The 7,818-nt window shown below is 32.7% G+C and overlaps 1 pseudogene; it reads right to left on the bottom strand.

Annotated features, from left to right (window-relative positions):
* Window positions 1–3,515: 3,515 nt before the first annotated feature.
* Window positions 3,516–3,976, bottom strand: LOC103592421 (annotated as a pseudogene).
* Window positions 3,977–7,818: the final 3,842 nt, after the last annotated feature.

The following is a 7,818-nucleotide window of genomic DNA, read 5'->3' on the forward strand; positions in this document are numbered from 1 at the left end:
AGCTTATTTGACATTATGCTATTGTCTTAAATGGAACTATCAAATAAAGCCCAATACTTTTCCTTTTCAATACGTAAATATCTTAAAATAAAGCTCTTCTATTTATAATGTTGCTCTATTTCATCAGACTGTATTTGGTAACATGAATCCATTGTACTAATATTCCTTCCCGATTTTGTGTTTTGAAAAATTTTGATAAGTTGGAGTCACCAACATTAATTACAAATGTGAAATAGGACACAAAGATAGTCTGTGGCATGAAATTAGAGACTTCTTTTCAAGGTGACATCCATTATGTGTAGTGACTTGTTCACTTACGATCATTTTAACTGCATTAGCACTTTTCCACATGTCTATATTATCTACAAGGATACCATGAAGAATACTGTAAATGGTCCAGTTAGTGCTATTCATTCTCTTTATGTGAGTCTAATAATTCTGTAACTGTACTTCCTAGAATTTTTATGGTGTGATGAAAATACTTTTGTTAAATACATCCTCTAAAGACTCTTATTTCCATATTTTCCCAATTCTCCTAGCATCTCTCACAACTGCAAATCTTTGGCCAAGTAGTTTTCTTAAGTAAGTATTTTAACTAAAGATTTTCATACAAGGCATCTGACTGAAACTTCAGAGTGTCTCTGACTAGAGAAAATGTGGAATATTTTGAAAAATAATAGAAGCTGTCATCTAATTTATAAATGGCCTAAGATAATCAATATATTTCTGTCTCTTAAGACTCAATTAAGTCATTTATTCAGCACAATGTCTTATTTGTATTGAGGTCACCTTTTGTTAAATATTGTATGTACCAGGTATTAGGCAGATATTGCAAATACAAAGATAAATAAAAGTTATTTTTTATCCTTAAGGTCCTTAAAGTCTAATGGCAGAAATAGATATTTAAATAGATAATAATACATGGTAAGATGTCTAAATAAAGTAACATGAGAATATAGAAGACCTAACGCACGTGCCAGCTGAAACCTAAGTCTAAAAAAATTTGTAGTGTTCTTAAGTTAATATTATTTATATAGGGTTTTGTCTGAAACTTTCTTTTATTATAAAGAGCATTCTGTTTTCAGAAAAACACTTCAGTGAAGCATTTCATCAGACCAATCTTGGCCCACTGACATGAAACTGCCACCCACACCCATATTCATCAACTGATCCTTTTATATATATATATATATATTTTGTGTGTGCACTTGGCTCAGCAGAGTACAGTCAGGACATTCCTAGGCATAAATCAAAATAGTGATTAACAATCCAGTTCAGTCTCTATTTCACATGAATCTGGAGTCTATTTTCCCACATATATTGTTCAGCACAAAGGAAAAGCAAATAAATTCACTATTTTATAGATGAGAAAGCAGGCCTAGGCTTGTCGACACCAGTCTATGGCTCCTTTCCACAGGCTTATTTTCAAAAGCCAGATCTACATGCTTTTGTTGAGCTGAAAAATCAAAATTAAATAAAAAGCTTTAGGAAACTTCCTTTGTGGAAAGAGAAGCCATGTGTGAAGCGTTTTCATCCACCATGTACTGCCAGTGTTACCAAGACTGACTATCAAAAGCATTGCCTCATGACTGAATCTGCCTACCAGTAATTAAGGCCATAAATTACACAAAGTAAATGAACACATAACTGAAATAATTGCTCCAACACTAATTCTACCCTGTTAAATCTCGTTAAGAATCCTTTGCCATCCATGCAGTTCCATCATGTTTATTGCAATTTTAAGGCCTGGCCTCTTAAGATTATTTTTTCACTGAAATCTACTCCTTTATTATCTTAAGGATCATGAGGACTAGATAATGAAAACTTTTAAATTATTCCCATTTGTAACCCTCTTGCTTATAAGGTCATCAAAAAGCTACCCAATTTTATTAGTACATTTAAAAAGCCATATGAAAGAATTAAATTTATGTTTTTTTTAATGCTAGCGGCTTTATTACAATATTCTCTTCAGTATCTATGGAAAGGCCTTTCATCCACAGAACTACAAAATTAAGAGAACTTCTACAGTGAAATAAGTTCCTTTCATGTTTTAAGTACTAGAAATTTACAACTCCCTATTGAGATGAAGGTGCTCAAATTATTCCCCAACCTATCTTTCTTCTTAAGTTGAAAATGAAATAAGTGAATTGGCCCTTGGTGTTTTATAATGTCAATGAACTTTAAAGAGCTTTTGAACAAATGGGATTGCCAAGGCAGCCACCACAGACTAGATCATTATTTTCTTTGGGATTCGATCCAATTGAAACTGTCTCACTGATTCAGGCCAGGTCTCCCCTGGTAGCTAAGTTACCTTGATACTTGAAGGCATCTCTAACATTGTTCCCAGGGGACTTGTCTAATGGGGCTTTCCTTGAAGATCACTTTCTCTCCCACTCCTCCCTATGAAGAAAGACTACCAGGAGCCAGGATTACTACCACCTGGATGATTAGGCTCCTCCTTCAAGTCAAACCTGCACTTTCAAATAAACTTCTTACTAAGGCAAGTGCTATGTAAATGAGATTTTTTCACAAGAGCTCATCTAAGCCCCATCCTTTCTAACTAGCACACCTGCCCACCACCCACATCCCATTCAAATTAGAGACTGTCTCCTTCTGCCTCTTTCCTCAGGCATCAACAGTAGGTTTGAGCACAACCATTGGCACTTCAGTTATTCTGCAGCCAAATTGCCTTTGATGACCAAAAGTTGAGGTCGCTCATGAAGTAAGACTTTCAAAACTTGAAATTTCATTCACCAGAAAGGGACGGGGCATAACTAACATAAAAATAATAATTCTTTTCAATTCTAAGATATTATTAGCTGTCACAAACAAAGCAGGCTTGGGCCTGTATTTCTCAGGAATGACAGACTTTGAAATAAACACATGCTGCTTCATGAATATGTTGTTGCACCTTGACAAAAATTTTTTCAGGGGAGGCATTATTTAGAAAGAACTCAATGGTAGTCTCTTCAAAGGCTTAACTATTTATAGTCATGTTATGCTAAAAGTTTCTTTTCATAATAAAGACTTTAATAGGCATTGCTGAAAAGGTACAAGGCTTTCTAAACAATTACATTTAAAACACTTTTTAAATAAAGTACATCTACTTGTTTAAGACACACTCAAATTTTCCACTCTAATTTTCCTCCATCATAATTAAATGCAACTTTCTTTGCTCTCTTATTGTATTTTTTTCTTTTTTTTTCTTTTTAGTTTTTATTATACACTTTGTTATGTGTTTTTGTTTGTTTGGTTGGTTGGTTTTTTGCTCTCAGTGTTTCTTAGGGGGAGGGGACATCATAGTTCTACTCAATTAAGAGAAACAGTTTTACAGTACAACAGTCTTGGTCTTTTATTTTATATTTTGTACATACATTATGCCATGAATTCATAGAGAATAAGATACAACAGCTCAAGCTCCTTGCCATTAGGGGACATCATAGTTCTACTCAATTAAGAGAAACAGTTTTACAGTACAACAGTCTTGGTCTTTTATTTTATATTTTTTACATACATTATGCCATGAATTCATAGAGAATAAGATACAACAGCTCAAGCTCCTTGCCATTGGTTATCAGAAAGTGTCCTTCTCTGGGTGGAGAAGGCTGGCTCTTCAGCTGAACCCAGGTTTCTTTCTCTTTTGCTTGTGGAAGCTTTCTAGGCTCTTAGAGTGCTTAATATGCACAATACACACATTGATTCTCTTGGCATGAATCTTGCACTTAACTTGTTTGTTTACAACAATGCCAACAGCATGCTGGGTAACATGTAGACTCTTCCAGTTTTACCATGGCAGCATTTGTGGGGCATTCCTTTTTGAACAGTTTCCATTCTCTTGATGTCTATCTACAACATCACCTTTCTTGTAGATTCGCATGTATGTGGCCAAAGGAACGACGCCATGTTTTCTAAAAGGCCTAGAAAATATATATCAGGTGCCTCTCCTCTTTGCCTTTGTATTTTTCGTTTTGGCGAATCACAGGAAGACTGCAGTTCTGGCCAAAAGGCTATACCTTTTGCAATTGTTAATTTATATGTCTATTTCTCCTGTAGAACTTAACCTCTTTGATGCCAATAATCATTTAGTCAGATTTGTATAGCGGATCTTTGAATAAATAACTGAGTTGTATTTTATTATACAAAAAACGTATATTTCACAGTTTGATAAATTGTTTTATATGCCCTTATGCATTTATATACCAACTAAATTATTGAAGCTTTAGAATGTTCTGACAAGAAGTTGAATGTAATATAACCTTAAGTAAAGATAAAATGATTTGTTAATCTCTTTTCAAGGCATATCTTGTTGGGAATGTTATATTTTTACAAATAAAATGTTTCTCCCTGAATTCAAGTATGTGCTAAATACCCAATTAGCTTGAAACCTAAATTGTTATGGCCAAATTCCTAAATTACAGTTTCTAAGAACTCAGCTTTAAAAAGAAAAAAAGGATCTTGATTAAGAAAAGCTCATAACATATTCCTAAATGGGTATGCTAGTATACCTTCTAGATTTAAAAGGTGTTTCCTACCACTACTATGGCTGACAGACATGATGAAAATGGCCTAGACAAGTGAAATTTTAGTATGACATCAGTAGCTTTCATCCTTGTATTTTCTTTTTCTTCTTATTTTCAACACACTGAACCTGCCGATGGCATTTTAATTCAGGCTGACAGTGATAATGTAGTGTGAGATTATATGGGTGTTCTATGGGAATTTTTATTCAAGGGAAGCTAATTAGCAAACTGAATTGGGTTATAGGTTAATACCACTAGGAAAACGGGATATCTGCTTCAAACTTGTTTTCTTCCCTGTACTAGAGAACATATTTGTGCTTGTAAAAATATCATTAATCCTTGAAAATATTTATCCAGCTGAACGATTGTTCTTCTCATGTCACAATAAGCAATTTATATCTTACTAAACAGACATCAGGGATATTCCCAAAGTGAAAGCTAATAGAGGCACACAATCTTTATGGAATAATAATAATAAAAAAATAATTCCATTGAGTTGGAAACTTTTTGAAGTATCATTAAAGAGAATTCTGAATGCAAATACATGATTTTTTTCACTTTGGTTCTCTTTGTGTATAGTGTAGCATTATGAGTTCTCTCCAAATATGCCCATCTTTATACAAAGTGCAGTCAGTAACACTAAACATGTATTTGTGAACTTCTCCATGAGGGTAAATGGAGCTATAGTAATAATTTAGTTAATCTGATTTGTGGAAAATTCAATATAGGATAATTTAGACCAAAGGAAAATGTTTGGTCTATAGGTTTTTTTAAAAAATCTTGTATCTAAATTAATGTAATTAGCGTGGTTATTGCTAGGTCATCAATTAATTTTGTTTTGTTCAGCAACAAACTGTAACAAGATCAGTAAGTTCTGTTTTACCATTTGATTATTTTTAAATCAATCGTCAAATACATTAGGCCTAGATTTGGTCATAAACTCACTTTGTGTGTGCTTATTTTATTACAAATAATGATATCAAAGTTTCCTAATATCTTTTTTCCATCCGATTGTGTGTGTGTGTGTTCGTGTGTGTGTGCATGTGTATGTATGTGTGTGTATGTGTGTGTGTGTATTAGGTCTGCATGGAAATGGATGAATGCTAATATTTTAATATTACCACATTTTCGTACTACAAAATTTGTAATCAGAAATTCTAAGTTGCCATTTTTTATTAAATTCAAAGCCTCTATTTATCCATTAATTTATTCATTTCTCCTGCATATATTTATTGATCACCTTTTGTTTTCTAGCATGTGCTAATAAATTAACTATTATTCTCATTTCAATAATTTCAGTTCAAATGAGACAAATGATATTTACTCCAAATCTCTCTCCCTCCTGGTAAATTAGATTATATAATCCAAATGTGTTTATTAGTCAGATATTTAAAAATGATCTCTTTGTTCTTAGAAGCCCAGTAGTCCCTATGTGTGAAAACTTCTTTTTCTCCTCTAAACACTACCTAACCTGGATAATTCCTAATGCACACTTAGAAAAAAAATTCATATAGGTACTTACCATAATCAGTGTTTTAGTTTTGTTTAATATGAAAGCCATGAAGAAAAAGTTGCTGTTGCATATTTATAACTGTATTTTATTCTTTGAATTTCTAAAGATCAGTTGGCTACAAGTATGAGGGTTCATTTCTGGGTTCTCTATTTGTTCCATTGGTCCATGTGACTGTTTTAATGCTAGTACCATGCTATTTTGGTTGCTATACCTTTGTAGTATAATTTGAAGTCAGATAGTTTGATGCTTCCAGCCTTTTTTTTTTTTTTTTGCTCAGGATGGCTTTGGCTATTCGAGGTCTTTTGTTGTTCCATGTGGATGTTAAGATTGTTCTTCTATTTCGGTGGAGAATGCCATTGGTATTTTCATGAGGATTGCATCGAATCTGTAGATCGCTTTGGGTAGTATTGAAAAGAAAGCTTTTCTAAATCACCTAAGCCATCATATACCTATGGTTTTTATAAACTATTTTAGGGCCAACATTTGTATATTTTTATATTTACTATTATTTTAATTAGGTATAATCATGAAACAATTATAACCTGTACTACCAGGTAACTAATACTTATCTCAGAGTAAGCTCTAGAATGTCTTTAAAAATTTACCTATAATAATATTATTCCTCAGGTTTATCAAATTTGTATTTCTGCCCATATCTTCTTCATGTGTTATTGGTACACTTAAAAATATGATTATTATTATTATTTTAAAACAAAAGGAATATATTGTTATGGGTCAAGTGTGTCCCCAAAAGTTCATGTATTGCAACTTAATCTCCAATGTAATAGTGTTAAAAAGGTGGGATATCTAAGTATGGCATTTGAAAAGTGGGTCCTTAAAGAGGTGGCTAGATTATGAGGACTGTGTCCTCCTGAATGGATTGATCCATTCATGGCATAATGGGTGTGGTTCTGCTGGCTTTATAAGTAAAGCTGGTGAGCAAGTTAGCTCTTTCTTGCTCAGTCCGTTCATATGATGTGACACCCTGTGTCACTGCAGAAGGCCTTCACCAGATGTGTTCCCTGGACTTTGTACTTCTCAGCCTATGAAACTGTAAGAAATAAATTTCATTTCTTTATAAATTACCCAGTTATAGATATTCTGCTATAAGCAGAAGAAATGGACTAATACACATATATTATTCAGATGATTTAGAAATTATAAATGGAAGGTAAATGTATCCCACCCCTCTAGCACCTCCCAGACTTCTCTTGAATATTAACTGCTACCAAATTTCTTATATATACCTTTAGACTAATTCAATTCATATTTTTAAAAAATATATACAAATATGTTTATAATTATTTACTTAAGAACATTATTTAAAATCTATCCATGTTAGTAATACAGATAGATTTCATTCTTTTGGCTATATAAAAACTACATCATATTTCATTGCATTGATATACCATAAATCACTTTACCAATTCCCTATTTATTGATCATTAACTTTATTCTAGTTTGTTTTAATTACAGTGTTGCAATGAATAACTTTGAACATATGTTTTATTATATTCTTATGAGCCTATGCAGGATTACACTGATATATGTGAAATGCTGGAACAGAGCATGTGCATTATACATTTTAATAGATATGGCCAAATTCCCCTTAAAACAATTACATCTATTTACACTTCTACAAATAAAGGAAGATGAGGCTTATTTCCCTATTTTCTCACCAGCACAAAATAATACCCAACTTTTCATATCTGTCAATCTGATGGGCAAACATAGAATTGTCACCTTTATTTACATGTTTTTATGTGTGAATGAATTTGAGAATCT

The sequence above is a fragment of the Galeopterus variegatus genome, unplaced genomic scaffold (assembly GCF_000696425.1).
Source record: "Galeopterus variegatus unplaced genomic scaffold, G_variegatus-3.0.2 Scaffold1147, whole genome shotgun sequence".
NCBI classification, from domain to species: Eukaryota; Metazoa; Chordata; class Mammalia; order Dermoptera; family Cynocephalidae; genus Galeopterus; species Galeopterus variegatus.